The sequence below is a fragment of the Enhydra lutris genome, unplaced genomic scaffold (genome assembly GCF_002288905.1).
Source record: "Enhydra lutris kenyoni isolate GAN:26980312 unplaced genomic scaffold, ASM228890v2 scaffoldscaffold3, whole genome shotgun sequence".
Taxonomy (NCBI): domain Eukaryota; kingdom Metazoa; phylum Chordata; class Mammalia; order Carnivora; family Mustelidae; genus Enhydra; species Enhydra lutris.
The window spans coordinates 25,243,800-25,269,909 of record NW_019154087.1 but is presented as its reverse complement, the minus strand read 5'-3'; the positions used below and the strand labels follow the sequence as shown (position 1 = coordinate 25,269,909).

The following is a 26,110-nucleotide window of genomic DNA, read 5'->3' as shown; positions in this document are numbered from 1 at the left end:
TATAAATTTCATATATATATATATATATATATATATATATATATATATATATATGTCAGTAAGAGGCTGGGGCAAATGGGCATGAGAGAAAATCCCAGAGAGGCATATCCTGACAGCTTTAGGGTCATATTTGTGAGTATAGAAAGCTAAGAGGATCTGCTGAGGGTAGGAAGAAAAGGAGGTGATGGTATTGAGCACTGGGGCATTAGTATAGAGAACAAGTAGAAGATGAACAAGACAAGAACCAAGAAGTCCTTTTAATGGACTGTTGTAGTGAGCCAGGAATGATGATGACAGCAAGAGTCATGGTAGTAAAAGTGAGAATGTGGATAATTTATGGGTTCCAGAAACAATCAGAGAGTAGAATCAATAATACATGATATTTAATGGGATGCTTGTATGAGGGAAGAAAGAACTAAATATCCAGGGTTTTGTAAGTAAATGGGTAGACAGTATTACTACCCACTAGGATAGGGAACAACATACAAGAGGGTACAAGTTTGGAGTGAAAGACAATGAACTCACTTTGGGATACAGAGATGACTAAGAGACTACTGCAAATTCAGACTGGGACTCTCTGAGGACTCAAAGTGGAGATCTGGGATTGATCTGCCCCTAGAGCTCATGGAATGTAAATGGATCATCTAAAAAATGGTGATCTCACTCTTTCTGGCCATTTCTTAGATCACCTTGCTGTCTTTTCTTTCTCTTTGCAATCTATAAATTGTAGAGTTTTCTTAGCCCCAATCTTAGGCCATCTTCTCTAACTGTACCCTCACTCAGGACGATTTCATCCAGTCCTGTGGCTTTAAATAGCACTGACAGTCTGACACGGTTTGAAGTTACCTTCAGCTTAGACTTCTTACTTAGCCTTGGATGTTTATATGCAAATGTCTGTCTAATATACCCACTTGAATGATACCATGCATTACAAACAGGTTGTTGAAGACAGAACTTAGAATTTTCCCATCAGTCTTATTACTCCCGTTCACCTCTATCTCAGTAAATGGTACCATCTTCAATCTTGTAGCTAACCCCAAACTATGCATTAGGTTGGTTTCTTCCCTTTCATTTATTTAGTCCCTCACATTCAGTGTAATTCCAGGTTGTTTTGTTTCTGTTCTGTCTCCAAAATGTATCCTAAATCCATCCATCCACTTCTCTTGGATTATTGCAATCTCCCAACATTTATGCTTAATGCCTTCAATTCATTCTGTACAGACTACCAGAGTAATCTTTTAAAAGTTCAAGTCAGGGCACCTGGGTGGCTCAGTGGGTTGGGCCGCTGCCTTCGGCTCGGGTCATGATCTCAGGGTCCTGGGATCGAGTCCCGCATCGGGCTCTCTGCTCAGCCAAGAGCCTGCTTCCCTCTCTCTCTCTCTCTCTCTCTCTCTCTCTGTCTGCCTCTCTGCCTACTTGTGATCTCTGTCAAATAAATAAATAAAATATTAAAAAAAAAAAAGTTCAAGTCAGAGCATGCAACTATTCTATATATAATGTTCTAATGACTTCCCATTGGATTTAAATAGTAATTTAAGTCCCTTACCCCTACTTGGCTTTTGCATACCTCTAATCTCATTTTAAAATCACTCTCCCTATCTTGCTGAGAACCAACCAGACCAGTTTCTCTGTTCTTCAGATTGCCAAGCTTAATTATGCTTTGGTGTCTTTGTATTGTCTGTCCCTTCAGATGGAATAGTATCTCCCAAAGCACATCCTACCAGGATAGAATAGTATTCCCCCCCAGCACATCCTACCATTGGCTTTTTTAGTCAGCTCAGATAGATGTCATCAACTCAGAGAGTCTTTTTGCTAACTTCTCTGTCTAATTAATCCCATTTCAGTTCTCTATCCTGTCATTCAGATATATTTCCTTTGTAGCACTTACAAACCTGCAGTTGTCTTACTGGCTTAAGTGTTTGTCTAAATAAGCTTCACTCAGGGACCTGGGTGGCTCAGTGGGTTAAAGCCTCTGCCTTCGGCTCAGATCATGATCCCAGGATCCTGGGATCAAGCCCCACATCAGGCTCTCTGCTCAGCAGGGAGCCTGCCTCCTCCTTTCTCTATTTCTGTCAAATAAATAAAATCTTTAAAAAAACTTTAAAAACTATAAATAAATAAATAAGCTTCACTAATGGGGGAACCCAGACTATCTTGTTCACTCATACATCCCTTGAACTCAGAATGATACTTTGAATATAGCTATCTGTTAAATAAGAATGAATAGATGAATGAGTATTGGGGAGGGTCTATGCTAGAATCCTGAAGACACCAGCCTTTAAGGAGTAAGCAGAAGAAGAAGAGCTTGGTGGGACTGAGAAAGAGCAATGAGAGATAGAGGACCACTAAGACCAAGGTGTCACTAAAGTGATATGCCCTACTGCAGGTCTGCAGGAAAAGAGAGTTCAGAAGACAGCAGTCCTTCTGGCTGACAGGGAGCAGGAAAAGCTGTGTGGAGGAAGAGAATTTTTATTGAACCTTGGAAGTTAGGTAAGGAAATCTTGTAAGAAGGAGTGGCTAGAAGCCCAAAGGCCTAGGTACAGAAAATGCATGCCTGTTTGGGGGAATAGAATCATCTTGTTTGTCTTTCACATACCTCATTTAATATGTAGAGTAACGCCTTTAGAAGCCTCCATCAAGATCACAGAGTAAGTAGAAGAATGAGAATTTAAATTCACATCTGTCTGACTATGAATCCTACTCTTACTCCAACTTTAAGCCATTGAATTTCTATAGATAATCATATTCACCCTGCAAATAATAGTATGCCAGTGATGGAATGTGTGAACAAGCATGGTGGAAGTAAAACAGATAAGCTTAACTTTGAATATTACCATTATGGCCTTAAAGGAAATTGAGGTTGAGGATAAAATGAACTATAGGCATACATTGGAGATACAGTGGGTTTACTTCCAGACAACCACAATAAAGTGAGTATCTCAATAAAGTGAGTCAAATGAATTTTTTTGTTTCCCAGTGTATATAAGAGTTATGTTTACACCATACTGTGGTCTATTAATTATGCAATAGCATTATAGGTAAAAAACTGTATATATATCTATATATATATATACACCTTAATTTAAAAATACTTTATTGCTAAAAAATGCTAACCATTATCTGACCTTCCAGCAAATTATCATCTTTTTGCTGATGAGGGTCTTTACCTCAGTGTTGATGGCTGCTGACTGATCAGGGTGGTGGTTGCTAAAGGTTGGGGTGGCTGTGGCAATTTTTTAAAAGAGGACAACAATAAGGTTTGCCAAGCCTGATTCTTCCTTTCATGAACAATTTCTCAATAGCACGCAATGCTCTTTGATAGCATTTTACCCATAGTAGAGCTTGTTTCAAAATTGGGGTCAGTCCTCCAAAACCCTGCCACTGCTTTATCAACTAAGTTTGTGTCATATTCTAAATCCTTTGCTGTCATATCAACAATCTTCACAGCACTGGAACACGTGGGTGGCTCAGTTGGTTAAGCATCTCTTAATTCTAGGTCAGGTCATGATCTCACTGAAATTGAGCCCAGCATCTGGCTCCATGCTCAGTAGGGAGCCTGCTGGAGATCCTCTCTCCCTCTCCCTTTGCCCCTCCCCCTGCTCGTGTGTGCTCACTCACTCTCTCAAATAAATAAATCTTAAAAAAAAATCTTCACAGCATCTTCACAAGGAATAGATTCCATCTCAAGAAACCACTTTCTTTGCTCATCCATAAGAAGGTACATGTCTGTTTTGTCATGAGATTGCAACAAATCAGTCACATCTTCAAAATCCACTTCTAATTCTGGTTCTTTTGCTCTTTCTACATGAGCAGTTATTACCACCACTGAAGTCTTGAACCTCTCAAAGTCATCCATGAAGGTTGAAATCACTTCTTCCAAATTCCTGTTCATGATGATATTTTGACCTCTTCTCATGACTCATGAATGTTCTTAATGCCATCTACAGTGGTGAATCCTTTCCAGAAGATTATCAGTTTACTTCACCCAGATCCATTAGAGGAATCACTGTGTATGTTAGCTTATGAAATGTGTATCTTGAATAAGATTTGAAAGTCAAAATGACTTCTTGATCCATGGGCTACAGAATGCATGTTGTGTTAGCAGGCATAAAAACAACATGAATCTCATTGTACATCTCCGTCAGAGCTCTTGGGTCAGGTACATTGTCAATGAGCAGCCATATTTTGAAAGGAATCTTTTTGTTCTGAGCAGTAGGTCTCAACAGTGGATTTAAAATAGTCAGTGAACCATATTGTAAACAGATGTGCTGTCATCTGAGCTTTGTTGTTTCATTTATACAGCAGATAGATATTTAGCGTAATTCTTAAGAACCTAGGGATTTCGGGGGAGTAAATGAGCACTGGATTCAACCTAAAATCACCAGCTGCATTAGCCCTTACCAGCAGAGTCAGGCTGTCCTTTGAAGCTTTGAAATCAGGCACTGACTTCTCCTCTCTAGCTTTGAAAGTCTAGATAGTATCTTCTCCCAACAGAAAACTGTTTCATCTACATTGAAAATCTGTTGTTTAGTGTAGTCATTAATGATCTTAGCTAGGTCTTCTGGATAACTTGCTGCAGCTTCTACATCAGCCCTTGTTGCTTCACCTTACACTTCGATGTTACGGAGACGGCTTCTTTCCTTAAACCTCCTGAGGCAACCTCTGCTAGCTTCCAGCTTCTCTTCTGCAGCTTTCTCACCTCTCTCAGCCTTCATAATATTGAAGAGAGTCAGGGCCTTGCTCTGGATTTGGTTTTGGCTTAAGGGAATGTTGTAGCTGGTTTGATCTTCTATCCAGACCACTCAGTAACTTCCTCCATATCAGCAATAAGGCGGTTTCACGTCTTATTCACATGTCACTGCAGTAGCACTTTTAATATTCTTTAAGAACCTTTTCTTTGCCTTCACAAGTTGGCTGTTTGGTGCAAGAGGCCTGTTTCAGCTTTCCACATACCTTCCTCACTAAGCTTAATCATTTTTAGCTTTTGATTTTAAGTGAGAGATATAGGACTCTTTCTTTCATCTGAACACTTAGAGGAGAGGGAGCGAGACTGGGAATGACTGGTTAGAGGAACCTTTAAAACACATACATTTGTTGTTCAAGTTTACCATCTTGTATGGGTGTGGTGCATGATGCCCCAGAATGATAACATAACATCAAAGATTACTGATCACAGATCAGCATAACAAAAATAATGGAAGAGTTGAAGTATTGTGGAAATTACCAAGATGTGACACAAAGTGAGTAAATGCCATTGGAAGAATGGTGCTGATAGACTTGCTCTACACAGGGTTACCACAATTTGTAAAAAATTCATTAACTGCAAAGCATAGTAAAGTGAAGTGCAGTAAAACAAGGTGTGCCTGTATTCTCATTTCAGCACTATATCTGTCCCAAAATATGAGAAATTCCGTAATATTTGAACCGTGCAGCTTCCATTGGTCAGATGGTTGACAGATCCAATTTACTTGTAATGAGAAGCATCTCCTCTTTATCATTTTTTGTTCTGTTTTGCAAAATAACCTATACAGATCACTTGATATTTGATATATACCACATTTTCTTTATCCATTCTGATATCCATCTGTTGATGGACACTTAGTTGTTTCCATGTCTTGGCTATTATAAATAATGCTACAAAGAACATGGGGGTACAAATATTCCTTCAACATCATGTTTTTGGTTTTGTTTTTAATTTTTAATTATTTTTGTAGTTTCAAGTTTGTATTTATTTATTTATTTATTTTAAGATTTTATTTATTTATTTGTCAGGGACAGAGGGAGAGAGAGCAAGCAAGCACAGGCAGACAGAGAGGCAGGCAGGGGCAGAGGGAGAAGCAGGCTCCCTGCCAAGCAAGGAGCCCGATGTGGGACTCGATCCCAGGATGCTGGGGTCATGACCTGAGCCGAAGGCAGCCGCTTAACCAACTGAGCCACCCAGGCATCCCTCAAGTTTGTATTTAAATTCAAATTAACATATAGTGTGACATTAGTTTCAAAAGAATGAAACTGGGCCACTTTGTTACACCTTACACAAAAATAAATTCAAAATGGATGAAAGACATAAATGTGAGACAGAAAACTATCAAAATCCTAGCGAAGAACAGAGGTGGTAACTCTTTGACATTGGCTATAGAACTTCTTACTAGGTATGTCTCCAGAAGCAAAGGGAACAAAAGCAAAAATGAGTGATTGGAACTTTGTCAAGATAATAATTTTCTGCACAGTGAAGGATACAGTCAACCAAACAAAAACAGCCTTGGAAATGGGAGAAGATATTTGTAAATGACATATCTGATAGATGGTATCCAAAATCTATAAAGAATTAATCAAACTCAACATCAAAAAAACCAAATAATCCAGTGAAAAAATGGACAGAAGAAATGAATAGACATTTTTCCAAAGAAAACCATGGTGTTTTTGTTTGCTTCAAGTATATACCCAGAAAAGGAATTGCTGGATGATATGGTAGTTATGTTTCTTATTTTTTGAGGAACTGCCATACTGTTTTCTGTAGTGGTAGTACCAACTTGTAGTCTCACCAACAGTGTGCTAAGATTCTTTTTTCCTCACATCCTCAACGGCATTTGTTCTCTCTTGTCTTTTTGATGATTACCATTCTAACAGATGTCAGGTGGTACTTCATTGTGGTTTTGATTTGCATTTTCCTGATGGTTAGTCATATTGAACACTTTTTAACATACCTGTTGGCCTTTTGAACCTCTTTGGAAAAATGTCTGTTCAGGCTCTCTGCCCATTTTTAATTGGGTTGTTGTTACTGTTGTTAGCTATAGAGTTTTATGAGTTCTTTATATATTTTGGATACTAACTTCCTATCAGAAATATGACCTGCAGATTTTTTTCCCCAATCTGTAGGTTGTTTTCACATTTCATTGATTATTTCTTTTGCTGTTCAGAAGCTTTTTAGTTTGTTTAGTAGTCCCACTTGTTCATTTTTTATTTGTTGTTTGTGTTTTAGGTTTTATCAAAAACAGCATTGCCAAGACCCATGTCAAGGAGATTTTTTCCTATGTTTTCTTCTAGGAGTTTTATAGTTTCAGGTCTTTATGTTCAAGTCTAATTCATTTGGAGTTAATTTTTGTGAGTGGTGTAAGATTGGGGTCTAAGTCCACTCTTTAGCATGTGAATCTCCAGTTTTCCCAGCATCTTTTATGGAAAAGACTATTTTTTCTCCAGAATTCTTAGCTCACTTGTCAGATATTGATTATATACGCATTGGTTTATTTCTGGGTTCTTGGTTCTGTTCCACTGATGTTTGTGCCTGTTCTTTACCAGTACCATATCATTTTGATTACTGTTGCTTTATAATATTGCTTAAAATTAGAAGTGCATTGATTCCCGCTTTGTTCTTTCTCAGATTGCTTTGGCTATTTGAGGTCTTCTGTGGTTTCTTACAAATTTTAGGATTTTTTTGTCTTCTGTTAAAAAAAAAAAAAAATGCCATGGAAATCTAGATAGGGATTGCACTGAATCTATAAATGGCTTTGGGTAGTATGGGTATTTTAATAAGATGAATTCTTCTAATTCATGAATACAGATAACTTTCCATTTATTTTTGCCTTCTAATTCTTTCCCCAATGTTTCATAGTTTCCAATGTACAGACCTTTCATCTCCTTAGTTAAATTCATTCCTATGAATTTTATTGTTTTTGATGCTATTGTAAGAGGAATCATTTTCTTTATTTTTCAGCAAATTCATTGTCAGTGTATAGAAATGCTACTGATTTTTTTTTAAAGATTTTATTTATTTATTTGACAGAGAGAGATCACAAGTAGTCGAGAGGCAGGCAGAGAGAGAGAGAGAGGGAAGCAAGCACCCTGCTGAGCAGAGAGCCCGATGTGGGACTCGATCCCAGGACCCTGAGATCATGACCTGAGCCAAAGGCAGCGGCCTAATCCACTGAGCCACCCAGGTGCCCCGAAATGCTACTGATTTTTACATATAATTTTGTATATGCAATTTTATTGAATTGATTATACCTAACAGTTTTTTGGTGGAGTCTTTTGTATTTTCTATATATAAAATCAATTCATCTGCAAATAGAAACAGTTTTACTTCTTCCTTGCCAATTCTGATGCTTTTTATTTCTTTTTTGTTTTATTTTGTTTTTTTAAAGATTTTATTCATTTATTTGACTGAGAGAGACACAGTGAGAGAGGGAATACAAGCAGGGGGAGTGGGAGAAGGAGAAACAGTCTTCCCACAGGCCTCGATCCCAGGATCCTGGGATCATGACCTGAGCGGAAGGCAGGTATTTAAGAACTGAGCCACCGAGGTGCCCGTTTTGTTTTAATTTTGTTTTTTGCCTGAATGCTCTAGCTAGAACTTCCAGTGCTATGTTGAATAAAATTGGTGACAGTGAGCACCCTTGTCTTCTTTCTGGTATTAGAGGAAAAGCTTTCAACCTTTCACCATTGAGTATGATGTTAGCTGTGAGCTTGTCTTATATGGCAATTATTAAGTATGGTATGTTCCTTCTATATTCACTTTTTTGAGAATTTTTAATATGAACAGATGCTGAATTTTTCAAATGCTTTTTCTGAATCTATTGAAATGATCATGTGATTTTTATCCTTCATTCTGTTAACATGATGTATCATTTTTTTTTTTAAATTTGAGTATGGCAAACCATCTCTGCATCTCAGGGATTAATTGCACTTGATCATGGTGTATGATCCTTTTAATGTGCTGCTAAATTTGGTTTGCTAGTATTTCCTTGAAATACTAGCAAGGCATATTGGCATCAGACATCAGGCATATTGGCCTGTAGTTTTCTTTTCTTATAGTATTATTATCTGACTTTGATAACAGAGTAATGCTAACCTTGTAAAATGAGTTTGGAAGTGTTCCCACTTCAATTTTTTGGAAGCATTTGAGAGGTATTGGCTTCTAATGTTAATTTTTCTTTCAATGTGTTTGGTAAAAATCACCAGTGAAACCATCTGGTCCTGGGCCTTTCTTTCTGGGAGGTTTTTTATTACTGATTCAGTCTCCTTATGCATTATTGGTCTGCTCAGATTTTCTATTTCTTCATCATTCATCCTTGGTAGTTTGTCTGTTCCTAAGAATTTACCAATTTCTTCTAGTTTGTTGGTGTACTGTTGTCCATAGTAGTCTCTTACGATCCTTTGTATTTCTGTGGTATCATTTGTAATGTCTACTCCTCCTTTTATAATTTTATTTAATCAAGTCTTCTCTCTTTTTCTTGGTTAATCTAGCTAAAAGTTTGTCAATTTTACCTTCTCAAATAACCAACTCTTAGTTTTGTTAATATTTTCTATTGGTTTTTGGTTATTTTATTTTATTTTATTTCTGCTCTAATCCTTATTGTTTCCTTCTTCTGCTAACTTACAGGGTTTTTTTTACACAATTATATTTTAAAATAGAATGAAAGTGTTCCTTTGAGCACATTAAATTGAAATTTAGGATTCCCAAAATTTAGAAGCTAACACTGTGAAGGCTGTCTATATTTTCTAGTGCTGTTTTTCCCCCAGCTTAAGTACATTAAAAATTGAATTTTATTAGTCTTGATTTTCTAACTTTCTGTTATTTAAAAAGAGAAGAAAAAAGGCATTCTTTCTGCACCCCACTAACCCTGCGCCAGAAGACTCCATAGAAGTTTTAGTTTACAAATGCATCTGCCCATCTAATTTCTTTTTATCTGCATAGAGCAGTTTTGCAAGTCTGAGTTTAAATCTTGACTAAACTCTTCCACCCTTCTTCTGAAATGGAAATGAACAGCCACATTATGAAATAGCCTACAGTGACTACTTTTTAGAACTAGATGTCAGTATCTGTAAGCATATTGACATAACTTGCTGAAATTTGATAATATAGTTACTTGGTTTTCCTGAGGTCACAGAAATAGAATTTGAAAAGATTCTCAGTTTTTTAAATATATTCAGAAGTAAAATCTAGAAGCATACTAAATTTTTAAGCCAATTTTAATCAAGTTGAGTGATTATGCATCAAAGCTTGTAACAATCATAAATAGCCTTTCTAAAAATGACATCCTAATTATGATCACATCTGTACCCTTCTCACTCTATAAAGTTTTATATATACCTATGCAGAGCTGAATGGATTTCTTGTTATTTTAAGATCTCTGTGTTTTAAGTCTTCTGTAAATTTTCTCAAGCATTTTCCTTTACCTAGAATGGTCTTCTCTCACTGCAACTGAAGAAATCCTTATAATTCTTTTTTTTTTTTTTTTTTTTAAATATTTATTTGACAGAGAGAGAGATCACAAGTAGGCAGAGAGGCAGGCAGAGAAGCAGGCAGAGAGAGAGGGGGAAGCGGGCTCCCCGCTGAGCAGAGAGCCCGATGTGGGGCTCGATCCCAGGACCCTGAGACCATAACCCTGGCCGAAGGCAGAGGCTTAACCCACTGAGCCACCCAGGTGCCCCAAGAAATCCTTATAATTCTTAAGGTCTTCTATCAATCATCCTCATTTTAATATTACTATAGTTCATGTTTATATGAGCCTTATGGCACATAGCTTCTTTTAACTCCATATTCTACCTTTAAATTAAATGTAAGCTCCCAGAGAGCACTATGGCCTGTCACCATCGTGTTTTTCATGGCATCTAGCACGGTACTCAGCTGACAGGCTCAATAAACAATGAGCTAAACTACAGTTCTGAAAATAGGTGTCAAACCTACCATTAAACGTTTGCCATGTTTAGTAATAAAGGTGTAATGCTTACTTCCACAGAAAATGCCACATGAAACCTTTTATAAAATCCAACTTTCTTTGACTAAATAGCATTTAAACTGAAGAGAATGGGTTATTTCATTGTGTCTTTATAACAGCATCTTATGATCACTTGCTAGATTGTAAAATATATATTCAGGAAAATTAATGAAAGTGCTTTTTAAATTTTGTGCCATTTGACTTGTATTTATTACCAAAATATCTGAATTCTTATACAGCACATTATAATATCAATTATTTTAAACTTAAATTAGCTGGGAAATACTTGAACTCTTTACGAGATTGATAGCTCTGTGGCAGTTTCCAAAGCTGGAAATGTCAGAGCGGATTCTGAGGAAAGATTTGGGCTTTTGAAAGTATTTTGAATAGAGAAAGAGAAAGGAGTACAACATTTTCTTAGCATTCCTTCAGCAATGCCATTTGAAGCATCCACTTAAAGCATTAACTGCAGTGAGGATGAGATCAGCCAGTTGTTCTGTTTTGTTTTCTTGGCTGCAGTAATTTCATCATGTCTTCATGCTGCATTTTGCCACAAAGAGAACATTTGCCTTGAATTATAGGAAACGGAAAAGGGACTGGAATGCCAACTTCGTTCTGGGATTCTAACCCATAACTTCTTTCAGCAGGCACTGTTGAATTTTTATGTAATACTATAAATGAGTGGCCTAAGTAGTAAATTTTAACTGTAAGTCAATACCTTTGAATAGAAAAGTCTGACGATTCAGAGTTCTGTTTTCTCCCTATGTGAATAAAGTAATTTTCCTATTAGGTGACTACCTACCATTTCCTTCTATCTGTTGTTTTCCCCTCAAATAAAATTATTTTAGCTTCAGAGTATTTTTTTGGTTAAAGTTTCTGGGGCAGACGGAAGAGGACAGGTAGAGTAGAAATTAATATTTTTAAAGCCAAAGAGTAAAACAAATGAATGTTTCAAATGTGTTTATTTCTCTTTAATTCTTTGCAAGGATTACTTGCAGGTAATTGGGTCTTATTTTGAATTCAAATGGTATTTTTAATATAGACATGTATGGAAGGATATTTTTAGTTTTTCTTAATGCTTAGATTTAGTGAGTTTATAATCTTTTTTTAACTTTTTTTTTCAAAAAAATAAAATAAATTTTTAAAAAGACATTATTTTTTTCTTCTTTTCCTTTCCTGCATACTTTATGAAGATATATCATTGTAATGGTATATTAAAGGAATGATCACTTAGATTACACCCTGAGAGCAAACCTTTCTCTTAACTTTAAAAACATAACTTCAATGGTCTATTTTTCTCAGATAAAAAATGTTTTTGACAATTTCTTATGTATTTGGGCAAAGTAAAGAGTTACATGGGATAGTTTAATATGAATAAAATTTCTGCTGTGAATCTAAATTTCCCTGTTTCTCTTAATTTCATTTTAAAAATTATGCTTCAGGGGTGCCTGGGTGGCTCAGTGGGTTAAAGCCTCTGCCTTCAGCTCAGGTCATGATCTCAGGGTCCTGGGATCGAGCCCCACATCGGGCTCTCTGCTCAGCAGGGAGCCTTCTTCCTCCTTTCTCTCTGCCTACCTCTCTGCCTACTTGTGATCTGTCTGTCAAATAAATAAATAAAAATATTTTTTAAAAATTATGCTTCAGGATTATATTATATTCAACACTAGCGCTAAATACTGTTTTATCTAATATATGGTGTATTTGGAAAGATTTAGAAGAAAGAAGTTTAATCATTTACTTCAAGGTGACAAAATCTTTGATAGAAATTTATTTCTCTTTCATATATGAGCATAGTAGCATTTCTGATCCAAAAAATAATCACAGGGGTCCCTGGGTGGCTCAGTAGGTTAAGCCTCTGCCTTCGGCTCGGGTCATGATCTCAGGGTCCTGGGATGGAGCCCCACATTAGGTTCTCTGCTCAGCGGGGAGCCTGCTTCCTCCTCTCTCTCTGCCTGCTGCTCTGCCTACTTGTGATCACTCTCTGTTAAATAAATAAATAAAATCTTTTTAAAAATTCATAAAAAGCTGTTTTCTCTTCCTGTTTTATTCAGTAGTACCCTTTATATCATTGTATATGAAAATACAATCTCAACTCTAATCTGATTTTTATTTCTATTATTTATACTTAGTATATAAAAATTTACCTTATGCTAATCCTTATGCTTCCATTCCATTTTGATGTGATCTGGTATTGGACAATTAAGAGTAGTTTTCTTGATGTGGCAGGTGGGAACATAGAGATCACAAAGGCTATTTTTACAAAATTTAAAACTAAGTGCTCATTTGTCTCTTAAAATAAGAATATATGATGAAAATCATTTTTGGCATTAATTAAATGGCTGCCACTCTTAGAATTATCAAGGAAAAATGTTACTAATAATTACAGAATGAGTTACTGTTTTAAAACTCTTATTTCAGTTTTAGACTTTATTACCACTTTGAACATTTCTACCAGTGCAGAAGAGGTTTTAAGCTAAAAACAAGAGCTGTTTCTAAGGAAGAGTTTGAATAATTCGAATGGTAATATAATTGGAAGAAATAAGATGAAGAAAATAGTTCACTGTTTATATGTTTAATTTCAAGTGAAAGCAGGAATGGCATATATACATGTCCTTGGCTCTTGAAGATGGACTCTGAGCTCTTTATAGCTAAATTATGAGTGGTGACATGAATTTATATTCTCCCAGGCCAAAGGTTCTCGCCAAAGCCTCAAGATCCATGTACATATTAAATCTGCATATCATATGCATCTGAATTAGGGTTTTCCACTATGTGCTATTCCATTGGATGCTGGTTTGTAAGATACTCCAAAATGGCACATATCACAGTGCCTTTTTAGAGATCCCATCATCGTATTAAAGTCTTTGAAGACTTTCATTAAAGAAAGTTTTAACGTACTTTTAACTTCATTTCTCTACTTGTTCTCCCTCAGCCTGGCTCTCTCTTTTTACGAATACATAATAAATCCATGTGATGTGACTCTATTCCAATAACAGGATATGTATTTGTGCTCATCCAGCTGTACATACAGACTCATCTTTAGTTTATCAGCAGTACACTTAGAAAGAGACTTCATAGGGATATCAGGAAGATCTAACTTTGGGGTGGACACCATTACCCAAGATCTGTATCTTAATTTGAAAATCCAGTAATCCTGGGGTGCCTGGGTGGCTCAGTGGGTTAAAGCCACTGCCTTCGGCTCAGGTCATGATCCCAGGGTCCTGGGATCGAGCCCCACATCGGGCTCTCTGCTCAGCGGGGAGCCTGCTTCCCTTCCTCTCTCTCTGCCTGCCTCTCTGCCTACTTGTGATCTCTGTCAAATAAATAAATAAAATCTTAAAAAAAAAAAAAAAATCCAGTAATCCAGTTTTATCTTCTCCTGAGAGTTGATTGGATTGAAGGAATGGAATTTGTTTTCATCAGACTCACATGAAGTTAGTGTTTAAACAGATTTATATATTTGTCAATTCATAATCAGGAACTCATATTTCCAGTGATCAAAATATGATTTACATCCACTATCCAAAGTGCTTGCATTAAGGGTACTCAGTGTTTCTTGGAGGTGGGGAGACTTGAGGAATATTTTATTATCTAGCCTTTAGCAACGACAGCTTCTTAATCATCCCTGTCCCACAGAAGAATTTGCTGGCCTATTGACTGTATGCATATCAGCCAATCCGGTGTTTCACTTCCCAAGACAGTATTGATAAAGAGTGACGAATCTGCTTCTCTGCCCTGAACTGACCACCCCTCCATCTGTTCACACTGGCTTAGAAGTTGAAACAGGTCTGCATTTCTTATTCACCTCTGCCTCATATCAGCAATGCAAATCTACTTTACTCTTTTACCTTATGTTTACTTATATGTAAAATGAGATGAAAAGAAAATTATGCCTTCCAGACCAAAAGTAGTCTTTGTGATGACTTATTTCAATAAGACACCAGTAGATATTTGTCATTGCCAGTTTTAAAGGTTGTAGCATTTTAGAACTCAAAAAGACCTTAGATATAATCTTGTTCATTTCCTTCATATTACATTATAGACTTTTTTTTTAATTGTGATGTGTAGAGGTTGTGACTTGCACAGAAATCCATATCCAGGCCTAGAAACCAGCTTTCTTATTCTGAACAGCCATTCCCATATGTATATGTCTTGTCTTGCCATTTAAATACTTTTTAAAATCCTTAAGGATGGAGACCATGTTTGATACTACTTCTGGATCCCATAGATTGTGCTTCCAGAAGTAAGAAACTTTTTTGAGGAAAAGAAATTTAATAGTCTTTCTCCTTTTATTTTGATAACATTTAAAGTGTGCATTGTAATTCCTGGCGATCTAAAGTATTTATCAGATCTTTTAGCAGAACACAGATGGTCAAAGAAGAGAGTAACACCAAGGGTGTTTGTCTCTTTTGTTCAGGGTAATACAATTTTGGCTACAATAGTGCCTAGCACATAGGATGTGTTCAATAAGTATTTGTTGAAAAGAAGAATGAATAAATTGACATGTTAGTTTTATGACTGTACCACTGTCATTGTGTAAAAACATTGAATGATTACGAACTGTCAGAATTTACATAAAGTTCTTATATGTTACTAGAAATGGTTTTATTGGATTTATGTAACCATTTTATTGGAAAAGCCATACCTCAGAGTATAAAAAGGAAAGCATTTTCCCCTATAATTGGCCCTGAGATATATTATGATAGTCTCTCCCCAACCTACTCTCCCTATGGTGTCTTCTTGACTAGATTCCATGATTTTTATAGCATCTTTTGGTTATTGGAACAATCTCATTCCAGTATTTGAAACTCAGTCCTATTCATTGTAAACCCCTCAAGTCAAGCCTGATTCAGTATTCTTCTTCCCCAGCACAGGCTTGACCTCAGGTTCCAACACTTGCAGTTGAGAATAGGAGTCTCACTCCCCCTGCCACCTACTTAACTTCCAGCCACTGGAAGGTTGAGCAGGGCCGGGAAGAGTGAAAAAAGCTTAGGGCACCAGGGCTCCTTATTGAGTGAATAAGACTGCTAGACTTTTTGGTCCTACTATTTTGGTAGCTAACATTGACTGACCGTGGGATACCCTCTTTGGGGCGAGCATTCACATACTGGCTCTTTTGACACATATGGGTTCTTCAGAGGGGCTGCAGGGCCTCTTACAGCACAGTTCCCTCCTTTCATCTCTTCTCTCACCTCACCCACTTCTGCTTTGCCTACAGTATACCCTGCAGCCTCCTTCTGCTGGATCACTTGCCCACTGGCCACATTCTACATGTGAGGTCAAGCCCAAACAACTACAGTTTCTGTTGTGTGTCTGCTTTTAATTGAAAGTGTCAAGCTTTGGAGAGTGTGTAACCTAGTAAGTTAGAGTAAGTAAAGTAAGTGTACTCTGGAGGGTATCCTAATAGGAGCAGTCAGCTCACAATTAGCCATTTCAGTGATAGGAAAGGACTGAAACTGAAAAATCTGAACAGTTTTTATAACTTATGAGAAACAGATAATGCTTGTGACAAATTACATATTGAATTCTGTTTGGGGATCTTCTCCCTCAGCACATATTAATTTGGGGAGAGTTAGATCAGGAGCCCAAATTTGAGCCTAAATTTGAGAAACAATCCCAGAATGTGGATATTTGGAAACGGACAAGATGATGCTCATTTTACCCACTGGGAACCAGGTTGACTAGAGTTGCAAACTATAAGCAGATATGTTTCTAAACTGTAGTTGTCTCTACATCTTAAATGCAGACTTCTGTCTGTAAGCCTCTTCTGTAATCATCAGTGACATTCCTCCTGAGTCTCCTCCCTCAAATAATCTATACATTATTAAATTTTGTCTCTACTGTTATTTTAAGATAAGGAACAAATTTTAAAACTTCAAGCATTGGAATTAGATAGTCTCCACTGAGGATTATGAAAAACTTGACAAGGTCTCCCCTCTGAGCAGGCAGCACACTGCAGGAGCAACGCACATGCTTGTCATAGGGGTACTTCCAGAAAGGCGAGAACTTTCTTTGCGATTTTTATATGCTTATGTGTTCATGGGTCCTTTTTCAAAAAATGTGAAGTGTATCTTCACAGATTTCTTAGTATGAAGATTGAAAGTTCTTAAAGGATGAAAAATATAAAAATCATTTTTACCATGAAAATACTGATTCATCTCATTTTTTCCATACTTAATGCATATAGGAAGCATTGTATTCCAGTCTTAACGGTATTGTGTGGACACATTAATTTTGCTCTTGGAAATATATATTTTGGATTGACTATTTGCCTTTGAATTTTTTGTTTTACTATTGAATTAACATTAAGCTAATAAAGAATAGTTTTTAATTCATTAGGAAAGCCCTATAAAAAACACATTGCTTGGGGCACCTGGGTGGCTCAGTGGGTTAAAGCCTCTGCCTTCCGCTCTTGTCATGATCCCAGGGTCCTGGGATCGAGCTCCGCATTGGGCTCTCCGCTCAGTGGGAAGCCTGCTTCTCTTCTCTTCCTCTCTCTCTCTCTGCCTGCCTCTCTGCCTACCTGTGATCTCTGTCTGACAAATAAAATCTTTAAAAAAAAAAAAAACACTTTGCTTATTACGTGAGTGGTACTTAACTGTACTAATATTGTCTGTGAAGGAAGAAAGTCAAACTGAATAGAATTTCATAAGTGCAGAAGATAGGAATTGAAACCAACATTATGGTTAGGATTTTAGAGCCCTATGCATACAGATATTTTAATAGACAATACTGAGGCCCATTGTCCTCATATCCTGAAATAAATGTATAATTGACACAAATTATGTCCCATTTTGGTAGAAAGATTCTAAAATAGACCTGGAGATAGTACCATCTATGCAAGTAGAGTCAAATACCTCATCTTTATTCAGCATTTTCTATGTCAAGAATGAATTAATTTCTTACCACCAGAATTACCTATAGGGTTTGCAGAACCCGCCAGTGAAGGTGTTGGAAACAAGTCCAGTCATCTCCTAAGATTGATGCTGAAACATGGACTTCAGTAGATACAATCCTTACAAGTACTGCTTTTAAGAATTTACCTCCAATAATTTGCTTATATCAGTAAATAGGACTCATCTGATAATAGCAGAATATTTTACGTACTTTGGATATTAGTACATGAAGTCAAAGGTTTTTTATAGAAAAAACTTTTCTATAGGTTTTTTCTGTGCTGCTTTATACTATGGCAACTATGCAGATCTATAAATTGACTCTTGTCTCCTTGAAGAAAAAAACTGACATGAGATTTAAATGATGTGTTTTTCTCTCTTGGAACAGTAAAGACACACCACCAACAAAATCAATAAACCAAAAAATAAAAGCAAAAACAAAAAGCCCTCTTCACAAATGTTGAGCACCATCTACAGCTTTCTGTGATGAGAGATACAGCTACCATTCTTGAGTGATTCAAAAGGAGTCAAATGGTGTTGAGCTAAATTACAGCCCTAAATGCATATTGGTGAAATGAGATACTGATCCATTTGCACACTAATGTGCTATTTTTAAGTCATGCATCATCGCATCTTCAAAGAGGCCTGTCATAATTATGATGGATTAGACTGCAGAGTCAGTCCTAGATGCAGTAATTGTTTCACAGATGCTGCCGATGTGACTTGAATTCATAATAAATTATGTCAGAGAGGCGGGAGAAGGAGCAAAATCAAACACCAAAGGAAAACTGCTGTGGCTAAACCTGTTTTGGTTTTAGGAAACCAAAATGTTAGCCGCTAGTCAAAAGACAGTATTTGCAGCTGAGTATAAATTTGTACCTCTGACATAGAGGATGAAGGTTGACATGTTTGGCATTTTTTATTTAAAGTTCTCAATAAAAAAAAAAAAAAAGTTCTCAATCTCTGTCTCAATATCTTTCCTTCCTTCCCTCCCTCCCTCCCTCCTTTCCTATTTCTCTCTCTCTTTCTGTCTGTCAGTCTGTCTCTCTTTTCTCACTCATTGACTCTCATAGTTATGAAAAATTATTTTGGGACATTAGTTTAAATCAGTATGGTGACTGTAACATATTTTTGTGTGTTCCTGTATATTTTACATTATCTGGTTATAATTTGGCCTTAAGAATTTCAAACAAAATTGGTGATATTTATGGCTGATAGAAGTATTCTTTTTCATTCCTTAGAAAGCCAAACTTTATAGGAAATAATTGGACTATTAAAATAAAGGGATATGGGCACCTGGGTGGCTCAGTGGGTTAAGCCTCTGCCTTCAGCTCAGGTCATGATCTCAGGGTCCTGGGATTGAGTCCCACATCGGGCTCTCTCTTCGGCAGGGAGCCTGCTTCCTCCTCTCTCTCTCTCTCTCTCTCTCTCTCTCTGCCTACTTGTGATCTCTGTCAAATAAATAAAGTCTTTAAAGGGATAAGCATAAATAATATGACTAATAGGATCTAAATTACAACATTTTAAGTTGTGGTTTAATTGACATCTGTCATTTAAGTAAATAATTTCTGAGTCTGTCTCTTTAGTCTTTAAAAAAATGCCAGGGGCACCTGGGGGGTAAAGCTGGCTAAGCATCCAACTCTTGGTTTTGGATCAGATATTGATCTCAGGGTTATGAGGTCAAGCCCTGTGTCAGGCTCCATGTTCAGTGCAGAATCTGCTTGAGATTCTCTCTCCCTTTCCCTCTGCCCCTCTTGCTCATGCTCTCTCTCTTCCTCAAAAATAAATAAATAAATCTTTATTAAAAGTTCCAAATCTGGTTTTAGAATTTGAGTGTTATATTTTGTGTATTCTTAACATTTAAGTCACATTGTTGCCTTTTTAGGGATGAAGAAACCTCATACTGTACCACATAATCAAAAATCCTGTGTGTGTGGGCACACACACACGTGCACAATTTAAATAATGAGCTACTTACTGCATTTTGATGAGCAAAAATAACTATTGAAGCAGATAAGCATATGCCATGTCTTTTCCTAGGTTAAGAGTTCAATAGTTAGAAAAGTTTCCATAAGTCATTTGTTGAATATCACTAGTTTTTTTTAAAAACTACCAGATTTTTTACATAGTCTTCTCTGTACTTGATGACTGCTGTTATATTCTACTTAAGACACTAGTCCTTCTACCTCAGTGATGTTGATAGACATGTTTAATGAGCATTGATTATTAACCTTTTAAAACTAACTTTGACTTAGTGAGATATCTATTTGTGTCTTACTAAGGCAAGAGGGAATGAAACTAAATTTCATGAAAGATTTCAGTTGATGGTATGCAGACCTTGACAGCTAAGAGCGTGTTTCCTCTCTCCTGTAGTCCCTTGGCTCTTAAACAGTCACACTGCCTTACCACAGTCCAGGGCAGTGCAGGATCTGTACATCTTTGTGTTAGCTTTATTCCATAACACTTGCCCTGAGCAGGGATTCAACTAATGCTTGACTGAATGCACAAATGCACTAAAGACTCAAATGTGGGCAATGTGAATTTATTAATAAAATAAAACATTTTCCCTGAATTATGCATTTTTCTTGATGTTATGGAGCTACCAGTCTAGCCCTTGTGGGAGAGAGTATTTTGATGCCTAACCTCAAGCCAATTGCTCAGTTCTTACATCTATAAAGTGAGAGAATGGAACTAGATCCTTTCTTATACTCTGAAATGTTTTATATATTATTAGGACCATCATCATCACCTATTATCACTTGTTTTGTCACTGTAAAATTTCTTAGCCTTCCAAAGGTTTAAAATGCAATTCACTTACTCTGTGAACAAGAGTTTTGTTGTCCAGTATGACTCTGGATTGAAGACTATCAAAATGATATGGCATGTACTTGATCTTAGGGAACTTTCATTCCGTTGCATTTTTTAAAAAAAGAAAAGAAAGGAATATGATTTGTTAATATTTGGGTAGCTCTAATCAGTAGTGTGTTGGAACCAGCTTGTAACAGTTTGTGAGAGCAGATTGTAAAATTTTCAGGAATTTTGTGAGCTGAAGGTTGATAGCTTGAAATCAGCCATGACCCATAAGAGCGTCTCTTCAGGAATATGTTAAAAGCTCACTTATTCATTTTTAAGTTGTAGCTAATTATTGCAACATGAAGTGTTGGCACCATGATAAACATTCCCGGGTAAGCCTAACCAGTCATTCTTACCAGGTTTACCAAAAGCTTTTCTGCCTTTATTCTTGCATATAAACTTTGTAACACTTTTAGGGGAAAAATTGCCTTAATTTTGATCTGACAGTATCCTCTTAAGTGAGTCGTATCCCTAGTGAAAAATTGAGACTCCTAAAATAAAAATTCTCTCTCCTGATTTTTACAGATACAGTTTTATTTGGCATAAATTACCATACACAAACCTCCAAGAGCGAGCATTACTTTAAAAAACATTTGAATATTCAGTTGCCCAAGGGAATAGTATCCTGATTGGTACTGTACATTATAGTAATTAAGTGTTCTCTAGTACAGGACAAAATAAAAGATATTTAATATCAATCTCAAAACACTCAGCTGTGAAAATTCAAAATATTTCTGATATCACTTACTTATAAGAGCACATATGAATGAATAAAAACGATCTCTACTCCTAGTATCTGAAAAGCAAAAGGAATGTCACACAAAAATCTCTATAGCAAAAATATACATTCATTGAAAAAACCGTTTAACTTCAGAAAAAGTTTTGTTTTTTTCCCTAAACTTGTGAAAACAACCTTATTAACTCTAATTTCACTGATCAGCACATAGATACCTACAAAAAATTATCTTGGATTTTTTCTTTTATATACAAATTATTGATTTTCATAAGCTTGGGAAAACTACATAAAGGACACTGTAAAGATGATAGCATCAATGCTTTTTAAAATATTTCTACAATGAGCAACATAAACAGGTCTCATTTCTTTCTTTCTTCCTTTTATTAAAAATAAATAATGCTTGCTAGTGTCAATATAAAATTACCAGTGTCGGTATAAAATTAAAAGTGTTCTTTTAACAACTAAATTACTGGATCATGTAATTTTCTGGGGTATGTACACAAAAAATGATTTAGAATATATTAATTATAGAATATATTAGAATATATAGAATATATTCCTCTTCAATGGCACTTTATTGGTTAAAATTTTCTGAATCAGATCCATAAACCAGTAATGAGTGATCCTCAAAAAAACTATCCTCATCCTAAAATAAAAAGATAATACATAATTTTCCTGCTCTCCTTAAAAAAGTTAACCCTTCAGCTTTTCATATCCAGTGGTTATACTCAGTAAGGAAATTGCTGTCACATTCAGAATAGTTCTGTTAATAGTTTAAATTAGTATTTAAAGATGGGTATTGTGTTTAAAGTTCCATATTGAAATAAATTTCATTTTCAGTCACCTTCATTTGTTTTTAGGCGCTATTATGCTCATAAAAGATTTGCAAACTCCATCTATTATAATTCTGCCCTTGACACTTTAAAGAATGTCCAAATTATGTGGAACGGACCATAATAGAGAATAATGTGTTAAATGCTTACAGTATTTTATATCTAGAAAACTAAGTTGAACAATATATACTGTATATGGAGCCTGCAAGTTTTATATAACATAAAATAAATGTACATATGTGTGTATATATAAATATTTTGATTGGTATGAGTGTGAGATGATTTTACAGTTGCCAAAAGAAGTTGTTACAGTATTTGGAAAGCTAATTGGCCTGGTCCCTAAAGAATTTATCTAGGCTTATTTCTGTCCTCCTTACTTTTAAAAAGTGGTAGTGACCCTGATTTGCAGAAACCCCTTACATTAAAGACTACAAATCAATTTTCATTCATGATTCCAGAACCTTAAGTTTTTTATTATTAAGGATTATTGATGATTAAGATTATTAGTCTAGCTCAGAGCTGTCCAATAGAAATACAACATAAGCCATATATGAAATCTAAAATTTTCCACTACTTATACTAAAACAAGTAAAAATTTAGGAGTAAATGAAATTACTTTAATGATATATTTTATTTAAAATATCCAAAATAGTATTCTTTCAACATATAATAAATGTTTTTAAAAATCAAGGGTTTTGTTTTGTTTTGGTTTTGTTTTGGTTTTTTTTTTTATCCACACTAAAGGCTTTGAAATCCAGCGTGTATTTACGTATTTACACTTAGGGTACATCTTCATTTGTGCTCACCACATTTAAAGGGCCCCAGAGCCATATGTAACTAGTGGCTATGCACATCTAACCCAACTCTTAACATCTGTAGGAAGTTGGTCTAGCAGAAGTAAATCACTTTGCTCTTTTGTTTTCTTTGTCCAATAGGAATTGTGACTTTGCAGTTTAAGTTTTATTCACTAGAAGTAATATACATGCCTAAAAGTTACAAATATAATAATAAAATGTAGTTTCTTTCCCAGTGCTATTCTCTAGACTCTTCAGTCTTTTTTCTGGATGTAAAATGCTATTACAGTTGTGTTGTATATCCACCCAGAGCTGATTTTATATTTATTTTTGTAAATGCACACTTGTAGCATTCTTACACATACTGTTCTGTAGCTTGCTATATTTCATTTAATTATGTGGAAATACTTACACCTGAAAATGTAGGTTGTTTCCAACCATTTACTATTACAAGAGATTGTTCATACATCACTTAACATATATATATTTGTTAGATAACTTATTAAAACTGAAGGGTCAAAGAAAGTTTCTTTGAAACTCTGTAGATTATTACTTAATTGTCCTCCATCGTATTTGTACTTGTTTTCACTCCCCTGAACCACACAAGGGAGTGTCTCTTTCCCCATGTGCTTGCCAGTATTTCATATTATCAAACTTTTTGATCTTTGCCAGTTTGAGAAAAAAAAACACTGTATCTTGCTGAGGTTTTAATTTACATTTCTTTTTATGAGTTGTACTAGACATCTTTTTAAACATTTAAAGGCCACTTGCATTTCATTTTCTGTGAACTGTCCATGTCCTTTGCTCATTTTTCTATTCAATGATTGGTTTTTCCCTTGTCAATCTCTCAGAGTTCTGTATATTAAGAAAGGTTTATATGATTTTTAATTTTATTTATGGGTTTATTTTTGCATGCATTAATTTTACTGAACTTTCTCATTTTTTATGGCTTCTAGAATTTGTGTCATAAAGAATTTACCCAGTCATTAGATTATATTTTTTAAAAGTTTTCTCAGACTGTTATAGATTTTTTTAGGGTTTTGTTTTACATATTTAACTGTTAAATCTATCAAAATTCATTCTGGTATAAGATGTTAGGGGTAGATCCAACTTCATCATTTTTTCAGAAGACTATCCAGTTCCAATATCATATTGATTGGCAGTGCCATCAGGATGCCACATTTTTGTGTGTTATAATTGATTTCTGTACATTCTGTTCTGTTTCATTGGTCTTATTAACACTCTTTAATTTACTGATTTCCAAGTACAAGCTGTGTGAAGTACAGTAGCCTTTGTTCCTTTTTAGTATCTTTTAATTTGGTTACTGCCCTGCCCAGGCCCCTTTACAATTCTTTTTCAGGTTATTCCTGGTTATCCAGTTTGTTTATTTTTCCACATGAACTTTAGAGTCAGGTTCTTTAATTCTTCACAACATTCTGCCAGTGTTTTCATTGAGAATATATTAAATTAATAAATTCATTTGACAACTACCCAAGAATAGTATACCTTTCTCCTTGTTTTGCTCTTGTATATCTGTCAATACTGTCTTAAAGATTTAAATAGTCCTTCCATGTTTCTTGTTATATTTATTCCTACTGTTTTAAGAATAGTTTTTTCTGTTACAGTATTTTATTCCACTAAAGCTTCTGACTGGTTGTTGCTTTTATGTATCAAAGCTATTGATTTTCTTAATCAAGTACTTTTCTCATAAATTTAACAGTTTTTCAGTTGATTCTCTTGGTTGACCAATATACAATCTTATTATCTGTAAATGATAACTTTATTTTGGCTTTCCAATGTTTATGTCTTATTTCTTCCTCTTTTTCACTTGTCTTGGTTAGTAGGCGATGGCTATTTTAATAGTTTTTTATAGCCCAAAAGGAAAATAGCCTAGATTTTTTATTTACATCCTTAAAATAAATGCAATAGAAAAACTGTGGGAAAATAAAACATGACTGTATCGTGAATGGGGCAGCATTCACTTTATAGATTATTTATATTTTTTAGTGCCCATTTCTCCCTGCACTCCAATCATTTAGACTTTGAAATCTCCATCAGTATTGGTCTCCAAAATACTTGAATTAATGAGTGAATGAAGAAATGATTGTAAGATGAGCAAATTCATATCAGTTTTGTGAAACTGATTGGATGCTCACTCTATACAAAACACAGTAGATTATTAAGAAGTTCACAGTCCAGAGAGTATAAACAAAATAAATTCAAGTATGATATGTTCAGCAGCAAACCATATACAAGATATAGAAATAACATAGAAATGGGAGTGATTAATTGTTTTTGGAAAATCAAAGAAGGAATCATAAGGGAAGTAATAACCTGAGACTGTTTCAGACACATATGAGTCACTGGGCAAATCAGGGGACTAAGAAGACATTCTAGCCGGACAAAACAACAGCATGGAAGCCTGAAACCATTTACCATGTTTGGGTATTTATAAGCTGTTGTTATATTTGGAGTATAAGCTGTGAGAGGAAATAGAAGGAAAGAAGAACAGAAATCTGCCTGTGAAAAACCATTTGGATCAGGTAGGAATTCTTAGTAGAAGTGGGCAGTCAGCCCCTATGGAGGAAGACCCAGAATCACCTAGAAATGACATTTTATAAATGATACTTCCTTTTTTTAAATTAATATTATAATGTATTATTTGTTTCAGGGGTACAGGTCTGTGTCTCATCAGTCTTACACAATTCACAGCACTCACCATGACACATACCCTCCCCAATGTCCATCACCCAGCCATCCCATCCCTCCCATGCCCCTCCCCTCCAGCAACCCTCAGTTTGTTTCCTGAGATTAAGAGTCTCTTACAAAAAAAAAAAAAAAAAAGAGTCTCTTACAGTTTGTCTCCCTTCCCGGTCCCGTCTTGTATAAACAGCACTTCTCACCCGATTCCATTTGCTAGAATATTAACACTTAAGGGAGCACCTCTTGTCTTCCAGGCATGTGGGTGAAAAAGTTTGAGAACTCCTAATACAGGAAATACGGAGCCAGAAAAGCATGTTAAGGAGGATATGACATCAGATTTGCACTGAGAACATTCCCTTTGGTAATGATTTGAAGGAACCTTGAAGGACTAGGGAGAGGACAGTCTGGGCTGGGGAAGAAACCATCTAAAAAGCTACTGTAACAAATAAGCAAAATAATGTAGGTCTGGTTACCAAGTATCAGTGGGGATAATTCAAGGAACATATAGGAAATGGGATTGATAAACCTTAGCAAGTGATTGGATGAATAAGATACTAGAGAAGGTAGAAAGGAGGTAATCCTT

The 26,110-nt window shown here is 35.7% G+C and overlaps 1 protein-coding gene across 1 annotated transcript in view; it reads left to right on the top strand.

Annotated features, from left to right (window-relative positions):
- LOC111153570 (tet methylcytosine dioxygenase 2) overlaps positions 1-26,110 on the top strand; it is a 136,551-nt gene that overhangs the window by 58,963 nt on the left and 51,478 nt on the right. The window lies entirely within an intron of this gene.